At 39.6% G+C, this 19,272-nt stretch overlaps 1 long non-coding RNA gene across 1 annotated transcript; it reads right to left on the minus strand.

Annotated features, from left to right (window-relative positions):
- Positions 1-16,010: 16,010 nt before the first annotated feature.
- Positions 16,011-18,169, minus strand: LOC132372673 (uncharacterized). Its single transcript, XR_009505222.1, has 4 exons — positions 18,080-18,169; positions 17,713-17,745; positions 16,896-17,038; positions 16,011-16,158 (listed from the first exon to the last, which is right to left on the minus strand). It is a non-coding gene; the product is annotated as an uncharacterized LOC132372673 (long non-coding RNA).
- Positions 18,170-19,272: the final 1,103 nt, after the last annotated feature.

Here is a 19,272-nt window from a genome sequence, read left to right on the forward strand (position 1 = left end):
AAGAAAACCTCTTTGAGAGAGCAAAGAGTACCTATCTCTGAAACTTAAAAAAATGCAAAAAAAAAAATGCAGAATTTGATAGGTGGAAAGTGAGGGAGCAGTGGTCAACATGTTTTGGGAGTGCTTTTCCCTATAGAAGTCTTTTTTCTATCACTGTCTTCCCTGACAGGCAAAACTAAGCGACCATGCTTGTACTGTGTCATACCCCCTGATTGGACCAGGATGGATACTTGCATTGGTGTCAGGAAGTCTATTGGGTGGCCTACAGCCAATCAAATTCTCACTCTTGAGAGAACTAACATCACACCAAGCTGGAGCAGAGTCAGTTCTGATCAAAACTAGATGCAAACCAAACTGAAGGAGGAGTAGAAGTGATGAGTGAAGTAGAAATGAGAGGAAGCGACTCCACAGAGAAATGAATGGGGCAGACACCACGGATGCAGAGCCCAGTTCCCAGCTCCTTCCCAGCGAGGCTCAGCTGATTCCAATTTCCTTTTTAAAGAACTATGTAAGAGTGCCTCTTACAACATTAATAATCCTCACTCCCCCCACTTTTCTTTTTAGTTGAGCTAATTTCGGCAGGTTTTTGCTAGTTTACAGCTAATGACTCCCTGAATAAGACAAAGTATCTAAAGATAATATCCTTGGCATATGAAAACTATAGAAAATTGAGAATAAGGAAGGAAAAGATTTAATATTTATTTAAATATATTCCATGTACCAGACATTCTGTTAGGTGTGTAATATTTTAATCTTTTTAACAACTATATGCCTCAAGGACATTTTTATTTTAATCATACCGATAAAGCAAATGAGTTTCAGAGAGCTTAATTAATAAACTTGCCTAAAGTCTCACTGAGTCAGGATATAAACTCAGCACTGCCTGGCCTCAGATGTCTTCCCTTCCACCGCCAGCAGACTTTGGAATAAAGCAAATATTGTTACCAGGTAACATCAAGACTCTTGAAAACAGTGAAGTATAAGTAGACATATGTGATGGTTAATTTTATGTGTCAACTTGGAGGTGTTCTTGGATATGATTAACACTTAAACTGGTGAACTTTAAGTAAGCAGATTGCCCTCCATCATGTGGGTGGACCTCATTCAATCAGTTGAAGACCTGATAGAACAAGGAGACCAGCTTCCTGGAACAAGAAGGAATTCTCCACCAGATGGTCTATGGAGTTCATCTGTACCATCAGCTCTCCTGGGTCTTGAGCCTGCTGGCTAACACTGCAGGTTTGGACTTGTCATTTTCCATAATTACTTGAGCCAATTCCTTATAATAAATCTCTCTCTATATATATATTTTATTGGTTCTGTTTCTGTGGAGAAACCTGACTAATATGCCATAAAAAAGTTGGATCAGAAAACCAAGGTTGTGGAGAGTGATGAAAGCAAGATGGCTAAATAGGGTGTCCTCTCCTTTATCACCTCTGAACAACAATAATTTGGCATCCATCTATGGACAAAAGTGCCTTTGTGGGAGCTTTGTAATCCAGGTAGGAGACAGTGAAGCACTGGTATAGTCCGAGACCAAGGAGAGCCATTTTGAGGCTAGCACCCAGGTGGCTGACTCACCAACTGTGGTCCTGGCTACAGACCTAGAAACAACTCCATATTCCTGAGGACTCAGCCACAGCCCATTTGGCTTGGTCCTGTCACCAGCACCATATACCAAGGGACTGAGAAGGAGTCACACTCACCTGTGCATTGGATAATAAGCATACAGAACTTGGTCCCAGCTGTTGACTTGAAGTGGCCCATGAACCAGCTCTAGCCCCTCTCAGCTATGGTCCAGGAACCTCTGGAGGCAAACCCAGCAAACTCAGCCAGACTGTAGATTCTGAAAGTTTCCCCTTAATGGGGCTTCTGACCATCCCAGCCATAGTCTGCAAGTGGTCCTGCTGGCATAGGGACCTGATAAAGGACACACCTGTCTGTGCCCCCCAGAGATCCTGAAAAGGCCCTGTACATGGCTCCAGCCCCTCCAGCCACAGTCAGGGAGCAGTCCAGCCCACCTCAGCCCCACCACCCACAGTCAAGGAATAGTCCAGCCCACCCAGGGAACTGGTGGGAGACACGCCCATCCATGCCTCCAGAGTCAGGTCTGCAGACCTCAGTTTTGGCTTGTGCAACCTGAAACAGACCCGTGGCTTGGTTCTGGCCCCTCTCAGCCACAGTCCAGGGCCAGTCCTGACCACCCAGGGACACATTCAGTGATTAGACAGGTGCCCTCCCAGGGACCTGGCAGGAGCCACACCTGTCTGTGCACCTGGTAATAGGCCCACTGACTGAGGACCCAACTAGGGACCGTGAAGCGGACACTTGTCCCTGTATCACCCTACTGAACAAGGTCTTTGAGGCAGTCTCATCCACCCAGAGACCAGAAAGGATCCATGCCTACCCCTATCCTTTGTAACAAGCCTGCTAATGGCAGACCCCACTGTAGACCTAGTGGCAGCATCAAAACTAGCTCCAGTCTAGCATGACTACAATTCCAGAGGTAATCTTGTCAGCCCAGGGAACTGACAGAAGGACTTAACCTGCCAAAACCAATCTGTAAAGACTGGAAGAGATGTTTGCTCCTTCAAAGGCACAGACATCAAAATACAAAAATCAGTTGTATTTCAATACACTAACAATGAACTACCTGCAAAAAGGAATAAAGAAAACAATCCCACTTACAATAGCTTCAAAAACAATTAAATACTTAGGAATAAATTTAACCAAGAAGGTGAGAGATATGTACACTGAAAATTATAAGAAATTGATGAAAGAAACAGAGAAAGACACAAATAAATGGAAAGATATCCTATGTTCATGGATTAAAAGTATATTGTTAAAATATCTGTACTATCCAAAGTCACAGATTCAATGCAATTATCAAAATTCCAATGGCATCTTTTATAGAGATAGAAAAAATGATCCCCAAATTCATATGGGACCATAAAAGGCTCCCAATAACCAAAGCAATTCTGATAGAGAAGAACAAAACTGAAGGCATCATATTTTCTGACTTCAAACTATATTACAAAGCTAGAGTAATCAAAACAGTATGGTGCTGGCATAAAAATAGACACATAGACCAATGGAACAGAACTGAAAGGAAAGATATAAACCTATGCATATACAGTCAACTAATATTTTAAAAGAGCCAAGAATACTCAATAGAGAAAGGATAGTCTCTTCAATAAATGGTGCTGGGAAAACTAGATATACAGATGCAAAAGAGCAAAATTGGATCCTTATACCACTCACAAAAATTAAGTCAAAGTGGATTAAAGGCTTAAATGTATGACCTGAAACCATAAAACACCTAGAAGAAAACAAGGGAAAATCTCCTTGACACTGGTCTTGGCAATGATTTTTTTTTAAGATATGACTTATACTTCTTTGCATTATTTTTCAGTGTTCACTATGAACTACAACAGACATCCTTAGCATTTCAGTTTACTGTGAGTTAGTGTTGTATCTTCATGTAAAATGTATACAATTGTAAAGATAAAATTATCCCTCCCACATGTTTTATGATACAGTTATGTTACTAACTCTATAATACAGAGCATACATTACTAACTGCATATTACAATGTTATAATTTGGGGGTCAGTCACATAAACTTTTAAAGAATGTAAAGGGAAGAGTGTTTTATTGTCATTCCCATATTCACCATTTTCAGTTCTCTTCATTATTTCCCAAAAGTTAATATTTCTATCTGACATCATTTTCCTTTAGTCTGAGAATTTTCTCTTGCATTTCTTGTAGCATAGGTGTGCGACCAATAAATTCTCTTAGTTTTCTTTTATCAGAAAATGTCATTTTTTTGCCTTAATTTTTGAAGGATATTTTTGGTAGATATAAAATTCTGGATTGGCCTTTTTCCCAGTGCTTTTAAAATGTTCTTCTACTATCTTCTGATCTCCATCATTTTTTATGAGAAGTCAATGGTCACTCCAATCATCATTCCTCTGTAGCTATGTGTCATTTTTATCTGGCCTCCTTCAGGTTATTCTCTTTCAGTTTTCATAAATTTGCCCATGATATCCTTAGATATGGTTTTCTTTTTATTTATCTTGCTAGGTATTGGTTGAGTTTCTTGAATATGTAATTTTGTGTCTTTCACCAAATTTGGAAAAAATTTCAGCCATTATTTCTTCACAATATTTTATGTCCTAGTATAGCTCTCCTTTCCTTCTGAGACTTCAATTACATATATATTAAACCTTTTGATATTGTCTCACAACTCTCTGAGGCTTTGTTCTGATAAATCTTTTTTATCACTGTTTTTCATGTTGAAACATTTCTGTTGATTTATCTTGAAATTGACTGATGTTAAACCTATCCAGTGACTTTTATTGCATATAATACATTTTTCAGTTATAAAATTTCCATTTGAATTTTATGGTTTCTATTTTTTGCTGGTTTTTCTGTCTTTTAGATTATGAGGATAATAGCTGGTTTTAAATTGTTGTCCAATAATTCCAAAATCTGTGTTATCTCAGAGTCAGTTCCACTGATTGTCTCTTAACTACAAGTCACATTTTCCTGTTTCTTTAAATGTCAAATAATTTTGAGTTGTACCTGGAAATTGTGAATAATACATTGTTTAGACTCTTGATAGTGTTATATTCCTCTGAGGAGTAATGATTTTTATTTGTTTGTTTTATCAGTTAACTTGGCTGAACACAGCTGCAAAATTTTGTCTCCCTGCTGTGGGCAGCAGCTGAAATTTTAGTTCAGTTCTTTGAGCTTTGGATGAACTGTTAGGAGTTTGTACCTAAACTATGCATGTATAGTTTAGAGATCAGCCGGAGACTTGATCAAAAGTTTATACGCAGAGTTTATGGCTCTGTCTCTCTGTTCTATTCATCCAGGGACTCTCCTCTTTTCCTGTAATTGCTCTGTTCTTTAATTCTTCAAGCCAGTAATACTGTGGCTTGCCATAAAAACAGGAAACTCACTCAGCGCCATTTCCTTTTTCCTAGTGTCAATCCCCCCACAGATTCTGCCCATTTTGGTAATGCCTTCAGGTAATTGTTTCTTATATTCTTTCCAGACTTTATGTTGTTATTTCTAAAGACGTTTGTCATATAGGAGCTACCCAGCTATGACCAAAAGTGGCAGGTTAGCTAGAATGTTTGAGGCAAACATTTGCAAATAACCCTGCACACAAGCCTCATGAATTGTCTTCCTTTAGCTTTTCAGGAACAAATATGAAGAATGTTTAGTGTTCAAGGACTAATTTCAAATGAAGCTAACCTCAGGCATTACATGCTAATGTCACATTTCAGTAAGTGGTCAAACAAGTAATCAGACACAAGCTGTTTTAAACTGGAATTTCCTTAAGTCCCAAATATCAAATTCTATCTATCTATCTACGAAGAGAGGAAGGGAGAAAGGAAAGAAGGAAGGGAGGAGGGGTGGGAGGGATGGAAGAAGAAAGGAATGGAGAAATGAAGGAAGGAGCAAGGGAAGGAAGAAGCGAGGGAGGTAAGAAGGAAGGAGAAAATTTCTGGAGAAAATTCTTGATAGAATTTAAGCTTCCCCTGTGCAGGTGTACCTTCCTTATATCAAACCATCACATTGTACACCTTAAATACTTACGATGTTTACTTGTCAATCACACATTATAAAGCTGAAAACAAATAAATGAATAGGCACTCCTGAAAAAAAAAGAAGTTTTGGCCAATTGCTCATATTCCCAGGTGAGCTGGTAAATACTAAATGTCAATGCCGAGGATGACCAAGATCCCAAACTGAAACCGTACACCTGAAACAGCCCCCTGCCCATGTCCACCCATCTCACTCTAATAACTCTTCTCTTTTATAATCTAAGCACACCTCTCTAGAGACACTTATTTAACTGCTCCAAGACTCACACTCTTTATTTGTAAAAAGGGGTCATACTATTTCCTCTTCCATAGGACTGTTAAACGGGATAACACAATGCTTGCCACGTGTTAAGTGCTCAGTACGTTGTAACAGTCTCTATTTCCATTCCAACCTGTTTCTTGGACATTAAAGTGCTCAATAAGTGCTTGATGGTTATGATTTTTAAATTTTATTTCCTGGTTGGTTTATGTAAAAATATTTGGAAACAAAGTCATATAGGATAAGTAGTGGGAAAAGCACAGATATTTGGAGACAAAAGGACTTGGATGTGACTGTGGTTCTGTCAGTTATTAGCTAGTGAACTTCTGGGAGTTACTAAACCTGTTTCCTTATTGGAGAAATGAAGAGAGCAATCTTTAAATATTAGCAAAAATAGCTATAATTTATTGAATGCTTATGCTGGGCCAGCGATTGTTCTAAATATCTATAATGCCCTGAAATCCTTACAAGATAGGTATTACGTATTAATATTATGAGTATCAAAAGAGGATGATGATGATTGTAAAGATTCTGGTATTCTTGAAAATTCTTAGCCTCCTTTGGAAGTATTTTCTCATCTCCCTGGTCACTTCACTTTAGAATGACCCAAGGCTCAGACCTGTGTCTTACTTCTCTTTATCAATTCCCTCTCCCATGGAATCTCATCCAACCCCCTGGCTTTAAATACCATCTGTAAACTGACTACTTTCAAATTTGTTTTCCAGCCTCAGCATCTCCCCTGAGTCCTAATGCTTATATCCTAGTGTTTGCTCTGAAGTTTTAAACTTAACATGTCCAAAGTGGAAGCTTTTTCCTAAAACCCACTCCATCCAGTTTTCCCTATCATATTTACTGGCAATTCCATTCTTCTAGTTGTAAGCCAAAACTCTTGTAGTCATCTCAACCGTCTCTGACATCCTGCAGCCAATCTTTCAGCACGCATGGTTTGTGCCCCTTTCAGAAAATACCCAATATCAGACCACTTCTCACCACTTCCACTGCAACCACCTTGGTCCAGACCGCCATCATCTTTTGCTTGGATTATGGCCAATGCCTCCTATGTGGCCTCCCTGCTTTGGCCTTAATATTCTCCCTGCCCATTCCCTACCCTCACACCACTGCTGGAATCTATCCTCAACCCTGAAGCAAAGGTGATCCTGTTAAAAAGTAAGTCAGATCATGTCACTCCTCTGCTCAAAACTGTCCTCTTATGGGTTTCCATCCCACTCAGAGAAAAGCTGAAATCTCCACAAAGGCCTCCAGGGCCCTATGCTAGTCCTCACGCCTCTCCCCGCACCTGCACCACTGCGATCTCAGCTGCTTTTCCTCCCCTCCTGCTCATTTTCTCGTCCTCCTTGCTGTGCCTAGAATGCACTGGGCACACTGCCACTCAAGAGCTTTGCACTTGGTTTTCCCTCTGCCCGGAATGCTCTTCCTCCATAGCCTCAGTTTCTCTCTTACATCCTTCAAGTTTCTGTGCGAAAGTTCCCATCAGAGTTAAGCCTTCCCAGCAAGACCAGCTACATAATCTGTGGGACACAGTGCAAAACAAAAATTCAGAGACTTCTTTTTCAGAAAATATTAATAAAGGCTCTAAGAAATCTAGCAGTAGTAACTTTAACTCAAAGCTATCCAAACGTATTTAAGCACAGAAGCCTTTTTCCCTCTCAATAACTATTCACAGTATTTCCATTTTGCAAAATGCCTGGCAGAAACTTGAAGATCTCTTTCAATTCTGTAATTCCATAAATCTATGCTTGTACAATATTAATAATCTATAAAATTACATAATTAATTATATTTTATCACATATAAATTATATAAATTTTTCACATATAAATTATGTGATAAAATGTGATATGCACTATAAGAAAATGTATAATATATATTTATAATATAAAATAACATATATAAAATTTCTGATATGTATTTATATCATAGCTTTTAAAGGTATGGACTTTTAATAATTTTCTTTTAGCTTTATAGGAAGTTGGTCAAGCAAACATGAAAATGGGAATTTGCCCTTTGGGTGATTTCTCTATCCAAATAAGTTTGGAAAATGATATAACAAACCTGGACAGTATATCTTAAAAATTTTTAATCTAGCATTCCTCTAGCTTTCTTTTCCTTAGGTTTTTGTAAAATTCTTGTGTTTTAGCAGGAAATGTGACTTTCACTCTTTGGTTCTAAACCCTCAAGACTGAATGGTGATACTCAATAACTCTAGAGATGACAGCCTCTAAATGTGTAAAGGTGGGAAAAGATTTCTTCTGAGACAGACAGAAGAGGCAGGGTGTCAAAGAAGAACTTCTTTTTCTGACAATAACTGAGTACAAGGTGAATCCACATGCATTCTCTTCCATAGGGTATTTCTCTACTCTCCTGCAGACAAGATGCTTACACCTATAGATATCCTTTATCTAAGTGTTGCTCAGGGTGAAGGACCAGGCTTGTTTTTTAAATTACCGTTCATCTACTTGTGTTTTTGAAAAATATAATTTAAAAAGTTACTAGAAAAAGGGAATTTAAAATAATAAAGCCATACACAATACAAGGCCAGAAACATGAGACTCAATAAACATAAAATCACTCTGTCAAATTTCTATAACAGTTTCTAAATGCTTATCCTCAGTTCCTGTATTTATATTACCAGAGCAAATATTTTGGGGATTGGCCCCAACCTGAGTGCTATATATCAAGCAACACTGTTCTGGATCTCTTACCTTTGCCACTAATTTAGTATGTAGCAAATACCACCACTTATTGTGATTTATCTTTTCATTTCCTTGAGAGCAAGAGAGATCTATTTGTGTCCTTGAAGTACATAGGAGAAAACACTGTACACATTAGGTGCTCAACATATGTGCCCTGATGTGCACACACTTGATAGACTGGGTAAATGAGAGCTAGATAGGTAAGTAGGTAGACAGAGCTTTAAAAAAAACAGCATTTTTTTGTCCTTTATACCCCTTCTTGGCTCAAAGTTAACAAGGAAACAAATAAGCCTCTTTAGAAAATTTCCAAAATATATAAAAATTACTATAGGGCAAAAAGTTTATGATATACTCAAAACCAAAAGGTAATAGTTTTAGAAAGCTTTTAAATTTTTTTTTTAAGGAAAAGTTGTACTAACTCATTAACAAACCTATATGTAGCTGTCTTGCTTTTAAAGATCTCTTGGGACAGAGATTTCAAAATTCCCCACAGGTGTCTCAATTGTGTATAATGTTACTTCAAAGCAACAGTATATGTCATTTTCATAAGGAAGAAAATGAATTTCTTGTATCATCTGAGCTTACCTGATAGAAAATTCAACTCTAAAACTCAAAAAAGAAGACTGGAGATGCCTAATTAATCTGCTTTCAAGAGTTAGATGTTTTCTTGATTCACCTCTAAAGCTCTAATGGCAAAAGGTTGTCATAAATTGAATACATTATTCATGCAGGCTGCTAGCCTTTATTGCAGGCATTAAAGAAGAGAAGGATCTTTCATCTGCGGTTCACTACTAGCAAGAAAGAATTCTTTAGTGCAATACTGTATGGTTAACTTCTTTTGGATAAACTAAGTTATGCTAGCAAAAAGATGGGCAGTGAAGTGGCCCTCGCCATCCTTGTCTAGAAAGCAGGATTCCTTGAGAGTATAAATCAGACTGCTCTAGAATCAACCAGTGGGCCGGTGACTACTGAGTTCTACAGGAGGACAAAGAAGGGCAGGCTTTGTCGTAGAATCCAAGGTATCGAACTTGGAGATGTTCTCCATTTAATTCTCTCCTCTCAGCTGTTTCATGTCCTCTCTACTTCCTCCACCTTCAGCTTCAGGATAAGTTGACTCACTGCCTACATTTGGACTGCAGCTCATTGTTCCATACAAAATATTTGTTGGGATCACAAACCACAAAACTGATTAGTTGGTAAATATAAAGATTCAAAAGTACTCTTACAGTAATAAAGAACAAAACTACAATAAAATAGCAACGTACTGGAACAATACATGTGCATCTGAAGTGCTCATGTTAAAATTTGCAAAAATTCATTCAAGTTTATAAAAGAAGTCCATATCCCATCCATTAAATGGGTGAAGAACAGGTAGTTAATCCATGAGAAAATAGAAATAGGAAACAAACAAATTAAAAATATTTTTTAAAACATCTTTATTGGAGTATAATTGCTTTACAATGGTGTGTTAGTTTCTGCTTTATAACAAAGTGAATCAGCTATACATATACATATATCCCCACATCCCCTCCCTCTTGCGTCTCCCTCCCACCCTCCTTATTCCACCCTTTTAGGTGGTCTCAAAGCACCAAGCTGATCTCCCTGTGCTATGCAGCTGCTTCCCACTAGCTATCTATTTTACATTTGGTAGCATATATATGTCCATGCTACTCTCTCACTTCATCCCAGCTTACCCTTCCCCCTCCCCGTGTCCTTAAGTCCATTCTCTACGTCTGAGTCTTTATTCCTGTCCTGGCCCTAGGTTCATCAGAACAATTTTTTTTTTTTTTTAGATTCCATATATATGTGTTAGCATATGGTATTTGTTTTTCCCTTTCTGACTTACTTCACTCTGTATGACAGACTCTAGGTCCATCCACCTCACTACAAACAACTCAATTTCATTTCTTTTTATGGCTGAGTAATATTCCATTGTATGTATGTGCCACATCTTCTTTATCCATTCATCTGTTGATGGACACTTAGGTTGCTTCCATGTCCTGGCTATTGTAAATAGAACTGCAGTGAACATTGTGGTACATGACTCTTTTTGAATTATGGTTTTCTCAGGGTATATGCTCAGTAGTGGGATTGCTGGGTCGTATGGTAGTTCTATTTTTAGTTTTATAAGGAACCTCCACACTGTTCTCCATAGTGGCTGTATCAATTTACATTCCCACTAACAGTGCAAGAGGGTTCCCTTTTCTCCACACCCTCTCCAGCATTTGTTGTTTGTAGATTTTTTGATGATGGCCATTCTGACTGGTGTGAAGTGGTACCTCACTGTGGTTTTGATTTGCATTTCTCTAATGATTAATGATGTTGAGCATTCTTTCATGTGTCTGTTGGCCATCTGAATATCTTCTTTGGAGAAATGTCTATTTAGGTCTTCTGCCCATTTATGGATTGGGTTGTTTGTTTTTTTGATGTTGAGCTACATGAGCTGCTTATAAATTTTGGAGATTAATCCTTTGTCAGTTGCTTCATTTGCAAATATTTTCTCCCATTCTGAGGGTTGTCTTTTCATCTTGTTTATGGTTTCCTTTGCTGTGCAAAAGCTTTTAAGTTTCATTAGGTCCCATTTGTTTATTTTTGTTTTTATTTCTATTTCTCTAGGAGGGGGGTCAAAAAGGATCTTGCTGTGATTTATGTCATAGGGCATTCTGCCTATGTTTTCCTCTAAGAGTTTTATAGTGCCTGGCCTTACATTTAGGTCTTTAATCCATTTTGAGTTTATTTTTGTGTATGGTGTTAGGGAGTGTTCTAATTTCATTCTTTTACATATAGCTGTCCAGTTTTCCCAGCACCACTTATTGAAGAGGCTGTCTTTTCTCCATTGTATATTCTTGCCTCCTTTATCAAAATAAGGTGACCATATGTGTGTGGGTTTATCTCTGGGCTTTCTATCCTGTTCCATTGATCTATATTTCTGTTTTTGTGCCAGTACCATCCTGTCTTTTTTGTTTTTTTAATAAATTTATTTATTTTATTTATTTATTTTTGGCTGTGTTGGGTCTTTGTTGCTGTGTGCGGGCTTTCTCTAGTTTCGGTGAGCAGGGGCTACTCTTCGTTGCAGTGTGCGGGCTTCTCGCCGTGGTGGCATCTCATTGTGGATCACAGGCTCTAGGCATGTGGGCTTCAGTAGTTGTGGCATGTGGACTCTACAGCACAGGCTCAGTAGTTGTGGTGCACAGGCTTACTTGCTCTGCAGCATGTGGGATCTTCCCAGACCAGGGCTCGATCCCGTGTCCCCTGCATTGGCAGGTGGATTCTTAACCACTGCACCACCAGGGAAGCCCCATACTGTCTTGATTACTGTAGTTTTGTAGTATAGTCTGAAGTCCAGGAGCCTGATTCCTCCAACTCCGTTTTTCTTTATCAAGGTTGCTTTGGCTATTCGGGGTCTTTTGTGTTTCCATACAAATTGTGAAATTTTTTGTTCTAGTTCTGTGAAAAATGCCAGTGGTAGTTTGATAGAGATTGCATTGAATCTGTAGATTGCTTTGGGTAGTATAGTCATTTTCACAATGTTGATTCTTCCAATCCAAGAATATGGTGTATCTCTCCATCTGTTTGTATCATCTTTAATTTCTTTCATCAGTGTCTTTTAGTTTTCTGCATACAGGTCTTTTGTCTCCATAGGTAGGTTTATTCCTAGGTATTTTATTCTTTTTGTTGCAATGTTAAATGGGAGTGTTTTCTTAATTTCTCTTTCAGATCTTTCATCATTAGTGTATAGGAATGCAAGAGATTTCTGTGCATTAATTTTGTATCCTGCTACTTTACCAAATTCATTGATTAGCTCTAGTAGTTTTCTGGTGGCATCTTTAGGATTCTCTATGTATAGTATCACGTCATCTGCAAACAGTGACAGCTTTACTTCTTTTCCGATTTGGATTCCTTTTATTTCTTTTTCTTCTCTGATTGCTGTGGCTAAAACTTCCAAAACTATGTTGAATAATAGTGGTAAGAGTGGGCAACCTTATCTTGTTCCTGATCTTAGTGGAAATGGTTTCAGTTTTTCACCACTGAGAACGATATTGGCTGAGGGTTTGTCATATATGTCCTTTATTATGTTGAGATAAGTTCCTTCTATGCCTACTTTCTGGAGGGTTTTTATCATAAATGGGTGTTGAATTTTGTCGAAAGCTTTTTCTGCATCTGTTGAGATGATCATATGGTTTTTCTCCTTCAATTTGTTAATATGGTTTATCCCATTGATTGATTTGCATATTTTGAAGAATCCTTGCATTCCTGGGATAAACCCCACTTGATCAGATCATGGTGTATGATCCTTTTAATGTGCTATTGGATTCTGTTTGCTAGTATTTTGTTGAGGATTTTTGCTTCTATATTCATCAGTGATACTGGCCTGTAGTTTTCTTTCTTTGTGATGTCTTTGTCTGGTTTTGGTGTCAGGGTGATGGTGGTCTTGTAGAATGAGTTTGGGAGTGTTCCTCTCCCCTCTATATTTTGGAAGAGTTTGAGAAGTATAGGTGTTAGCTCTTCTCTAAATTAAAAATATTTTTAATCTTTGCTAGTGATCAAATAAACTGATAGTAAAAGATATCTATTTAGAAATGCTGAATTATACTAAAAAGTTAAGATTTTAGAAACTTAAATATTCATTAAAAATTAACATTCATACAAATTTTATGTTTGAAGGCAAACTCAAAAATTCTCACACTTTTGATATCATTCTGAATTGGTAATTCACAAATGATAAACCACAAATAAAACTATAAAGAGATGCATAGAAAACACGAAAAACATCAAAAAATATCCATAACCATTTGGGCCTGAAAAAGCCACAGACGGATTTATTCTAAAGATGTAACTCAACAGACTCAAAAATTTATAAGCACAGAAGATACTTATTGTAACTAAGAGAGAGAAACTTATTATACAACAAAGGGAGATTAAGTAGCCAATAAAAATATTTTATAAAGCTACATAGACATCTAAAAGAATAACGAATATAGAATGTAAAACGAACATGAAAAATGCAAAACAATTTGAGCCATTTAAAAACTGCATGCATGTGGTGAATTGCACAGTTAAGAATATGCAAGTGGTTTTTGAGTGATAGGTTAAGATTTCTTCCCTCTTTTTTGCAAATTCCTTTTCTAGGACTCTTTTTTTTTTGGCCTATCCTATGTATTTTTTCCCCTTAAATGTTTTTCTTTTGAGGGAGAAAGAAGGAAAGGATGAGTATCTGGAGAAGATACTTCTCTCCCTTCAATTACAGCTAGGTTTCTGCCGACACTAATTTTCTGCAGTGCTGTCAGCTCCTTTTCGGGGGAGTTGATGTGTAGCACTAATCCTGTCTGCTGGCTGCCTCCCTATGCAAATACTTCCAAACCAGAGCATCTTAGACCTATTCAGGGCCCAAGACAACACACTTTTCATTAGCATTTGAAGTGCGACGGCTGAAAAAGGGGAATGGACAACTTTTTTTTTCTTTTTCTTTTTTTTTTCTTTTGGCTCGAAGCTTTGGGGAGACTTGAAAATGTACGTTTTTCATCCCTTTGCACACATCAGCATTGGCGCAAAACTTCAGAGAGAGCATTGACTGCCCTCAGGGGAAAGCATTCAGGGGGATTTTTACACATACACAGAGGGCCATCGCCTGAAATAAATCACAGAATGGAGGTGGCAGAGATGAAGAGAGAGGGGTTCAGTGGGCTAAGCTACGCGTCCAGAGGCATGAATTTAAATCACGATTTATTTTCTTCTCATTCTGCTCTTGCGTGAACCTCAGTTTCTTAATCTTCAGCAATGAAGAGGGGGCATTGGGAAGAAACAGCCCAAGATTTAAGATGCAAGGCGGGACTCTCATAAAACAGCCCTCTGGAGGGGCTGTGTCCGAAGCCCAGTGGTTAGAGCCTGGTGCGCTGAAATCTAGGTCACAAGTTCAATCCCCTTCTGGGTCAGTTAGCTTTTCTCTGTTCCACAGCCACAGACTAAAGGCCTGAGCCCCTTATTCAGGCCGAATGTCTAACAAAATGTGTGCCCTTGGTCACTGCACAAAACAGCCCAGCCAAAGCCTCGCAAATCTATCCTCCACTGTGGGGACCCGTTGGGAAGCAAAGCTGTCATTGGGGCCCTCAAAGCAGGAGCATCTCTGCAAGGAGGGTACTGGCGGAGTGTGAGGAGTAGGTCCCGGAGGCAGCCAGACTTTGCAGGAGGGAACCCCCGCCCTGCAACCTACTGTGTGACTCTGGGTATGTTATTTAATCTTTCTGAGCCTCAACTGTAGACAGGTAGCTCCTGAATAGGACTGTTTTGACGACTGAATGTGTTAATGGACCGTAAGGAATTAACGCCGTGCCTGGCGTGCACTGAACACTCAGTCACAATTTGTTAGGATTATCATCACTGATCCCCAAGGTAAAACAGTGCTCTAAGGCTACTTTAGGATATCGAGGAGGACGATTGTGAGCGTGAAGGTAAAACAGAGAGGTCTCCGGCTGATATCAGTAAAGAATTTATCATGCCTAAGATATACCAGGTACCGTGATAGACTTTTTGTTTGGGGGGGGCGGGGTAGTATTAAAAATGATAAATTCCACATGGGTCTTGTCCCAAGGAGCTTATAAAGCTAGATGACCCAACTATAAATCCTGATTTCAGCCAACCACCAACTGGGTTACATTGGATCAGATAACCTTTTGATGCTTCAGTTTCCTTATCTATAAAATGGGGATGGCTTCCCTGGTGGCGCAGTGGTTGAGAATCTGCCTGCCAATGCAGGGGACACGGGTTCGAGCCCTGGTCTGGGAAGATCCCACATGCCGCGGAGCAACTAGGCCCGTGAGCCACAATTACTGAGCCTGCGCGCCTGGAACCTGTGCTCCCAACAAGAGAGGCCGCGATAGTGAGAGGCCCGCGCACCGCGATGAAGAGTGGCCCCCGCTTGCCACAACTAGAGAAAGCCCTCGCACAGAAACGAAGACCCAACACAGCCAAAAATAAATTAATTAATTAAAAAAAAAAATGTTAAAATGACTACCTAGATTTAAAAAAAAAAAAATGGGGATAATAACTATCTACTTCACAGGGTTGTTGTGGAATAAAATGAGTAATACATGGGAAGCACTTAGTACTTATAGTAAGCCTTCAAATGAGTGGATATTTGTACTACAAGAAAATAAAAGCACACTCTTGCCATTCGTCAGCTTTGAAAAAGTTACAGCATCTGGTTGCAAGCTACCTCACAGACTCGGTATTTTTAAAATAATCTGACGACAACTTAGCTTTCTAGTTTTGCTTTTGCGATCCCAATCCACAGCATTCCCCGTACAACATACCTCGCCATTTTCCTTCGGTGATGGGTCCACCTTTCCTTGATGCCTCCTTGCTTCACCTCATCCTTGCATATATCCTCAAGTGCATCCTTCTTGTCCAGACTTTTTCTCTCTCATTTGTCCATCTGGTGAAAAATGCTCAAAATGTCCTTCTTCTCGGAAGCCCTCTCTGAGCTGTCCAGAAGAATTTCTTGCCTCCTCTAACTACAGGTTTCCACATGTCCAAGGATAAATGGCACAGATCCAAAGCCTCTTAAAGTGGATCTGAGATAGGAGGGAAGGGGGCAGGGCACAACCATTAAAAGAGTGACATAGTCCTTGAGGACATGACAAAAACTGGTTAAAACCGATTAGGCCCAAGATGGCGGAAGATTCGACTTCCCATAGACCTTGAGCCTCATTATACGCTCATTGTAATGCATTAGCATATGCTAAATGACATGCCTGCAGGCACCACGGCAGTTCCGACCACAAAAGGCCAGAAAGTGGGCAGTGGCCCAATTCCTGGAAATCCTACCCCTTCCCCAAAATTGTTGGACTAATCCTCCCATCTATTAGCCTATGAAATTACCCAGCCTATAAAAACTAACCACCCCATATTTCAGGGCTGCTTTCACTTTCCAAGACAATCCCATGCCCTGGGGCTGCTCTCACCTTCTGAGACTGACTGCATTTCTGCTTATGGAATGTGTATCTGTCTCAGTGAACCTGCTTTCACTTTACTATGGCTCGCTCTTGAATTCTTTCCTGCAGTGAAGCCAAGGACCCTCACTTAGCTGCTCATCTCAGGAGCTCACCCGAGACCTGGAACATGACCATCCTCTTGTGCCCAATTTTCCTGCAACACCTTTACAAATGAAGAAGAAGAAGGAGGTCTTTTTCCCCTCCCCACTTTTCCTTTGATTATAAAAATGTAGCCCACTTAGTTCTTAGGGCAGAGACCTTTGCCTGCCCACTTGTATCCTTCACAAGTATCCTATATTAATAAATCTACTTCTTACCTATCACTTCTATTACTTTTCCCTCACTGAATTCCTTCTGCACCGAGACATGAAGAACCTGAGTTTCATTAAGTCCTGAGATGAGTTGTGTGGTTTCAGTTGGAAGACTGGGTTCTAGTCCCATCTGAGGTGCGGTTTCAGATCTGTTTAAAGCAGGGACAAAACTTAAAGAAAATAATGAAAAAGAGGTTTCCAGTTGGCCTTTTAAGGGGAGGCAATCTCTCTGCCCCTTTCCATTGGATAGAGCAGAATGTGAAGATACGGAGGAAAAAGGCTGTCACCCAGTTCTGTTTATAATTTCTTCCATTTTCTCACTGCACGTGGTACCTTTATTGAGGTAGCCTGGCTTTGTGTCCATGACAACTCCATTTTGTACTTGATTCATCTCAGAACTGACTCTTTTTCAAGGTGGAATGAGTGAAGGGGCAAGCCTTGAGCCCATTCATGAGTAGATTTGGCAATTGATTTCATTTCAAGATCTAACTGATTTAACCCTGAGAAGGGATGAACCCAGGACTGCTAGATTGAGACTGCATCTAGGATTAGTAGGAAAGAGTGATGTGGTTGATTAATGATGTCTGCATCAGGTGCTAGAAAGAAGAGATGTTGCACTTTTGCTACATATTTGCAAACTCTGCCTGAGGAGTTATAATATGTTCCTAACACTTGCCATATATTTTATCTGGAAGTTGGAGGTCACTTGAAATGAGCTTTGCCATGTTCTCTCTTCTCTTCCTAATTATTTCCTTGTATTTTTACCTAGCCTCTTCTAGTAAGCAACTCTCTTAAGGGAAAAAGGTAATTTATCCCCTCTTACCCTTGATCCAGTCCTCTCCCATCTGCTCCAGATCTGAAAAAATAAAAACTCCAGATGCATACATTCACTGCCTCCTTGATATTTCCACTAGAAAAATGGAAGTGAACATGGCCAAAACAAAAATCTTATGCTTCCCCCCTAAATCTGCTCCTCCCATTATCTTTGCTGTTTCCATGAATAGCAATACCATTCTTTAATTGATCAGGCCACAAAACTTGGAGTGGTCCTTGACTCTTTTTCTTCTCTCTACTCCCACATCTGATCCATCAACAAATCCTCTTGACTCTGTATCTTCAAAGTAATCTAAATCCTACCCCTTCTCATCTCCATCACCACCCTCCAAGTCCAAGCTACCAGCATTTCTCACCTGGATTAAGGCAAGGTTACCGAGTCCAAGCTCATCCTTCTCACCACACGGCAGGCCAATAAATCAAGAGACGAATTGTTGAGGCAAGGAATACTGACTTTATCTGGAATGCCAGCAGACTGAGAAGATGGTGAACTAGTGTCCCAAGCAACGATCTTGCCTGAGTTAGAATTCAGGTTTCTTTTATACTGAAAGGGAGGGAGTAAAGTCGAACATTTCCTGGTTTCGGTCAGCCTCGGAGGCTATGTGTTAATTTCTTCCTTCCTGCAGTCATTCACAGGTGGGCCTGGTCAGAATGTTTCCTGTGAGCCAAACAAAGGTATCTTAACCTAACAGTCCTTACCTGGAAGGCAGGGTTCCCAGAGAACGGTCCATTATGGATAATTTAAGCTTATAGGCAACAACCCTTTAGTGATTAACTTGTAATAGAATGCAAAGTTTCTTCCCTGTTTCAGCAATGGCTTCTTAACTAGTTTCTTTGTTTCCATCCTTGCTCCCTACGTCCATTCTCATCAGAGCAGTCAGTGTGATCCTATTTAAATATAGCCAGGTCTTACCACTCTCTGCTCAAAAATCTTCCATGTTTTTCTTTCTTTCTTTTTTTTTCATAATAAAAGCCAATGTCTAAAAAAAAAAGGGTACAAATGAACTTATTTACAACACAGAAGTTGAGTCACGGATGTAGAAAACAAACTTACGGTTACTAGGGGATAAGGCAGGGAGCCATAAATTGGGAGATTGGGATTGACATATACACACTACTGTATATAAAACAGATAACTAATAAGAACCTGCTGTATATCACAGGGAACTCTACTCAATACTCTGTAATGGCCTATATGGGAAAAGAATCTAAAAAAAAAAAGAGTGGATATATGTATGTGTATAACTGATTCACTTTGCTGTACACCTGAAACTAATACAACATTGTAAATCAACTGTACTCCAATAAAAATTTTTTTAAAAAGTGTTTTGGGGCTTCCCTGGTGGCGCAGTGGTTGAGAATCTGCCTGCCAATGCAGGGGACACGGGTTCGAGCCCTGGTCTGGGAAGATCCCACATGCCGTGGAGCAACTGGGCCCGTGAGCCACAACTACTGAGCCTGCGCGTCTGGAGCCTGTGCTCCGCAACAAGAGAGGCCGCGATAGTGAGAGGCCCGCGCACCGCGATGAAGAGTGGCCCCCGCTTGCCGC

Source organism: Balaenoptera ricei, chromosome 10 (assembly GCF_028023285.1).
Source record: "Balaenoptera ricei isolate mBalRic1 chromosome 10, mBalRic1.hap2, whole genome shotgun sequence".
NCBI classification, from domain to species: Eukaryota; Metazoa; Chordata; class Mammalia; order Artiodactyla; family Balaenopteridae; genus Balaenoptera; species Balaenoptera ricei.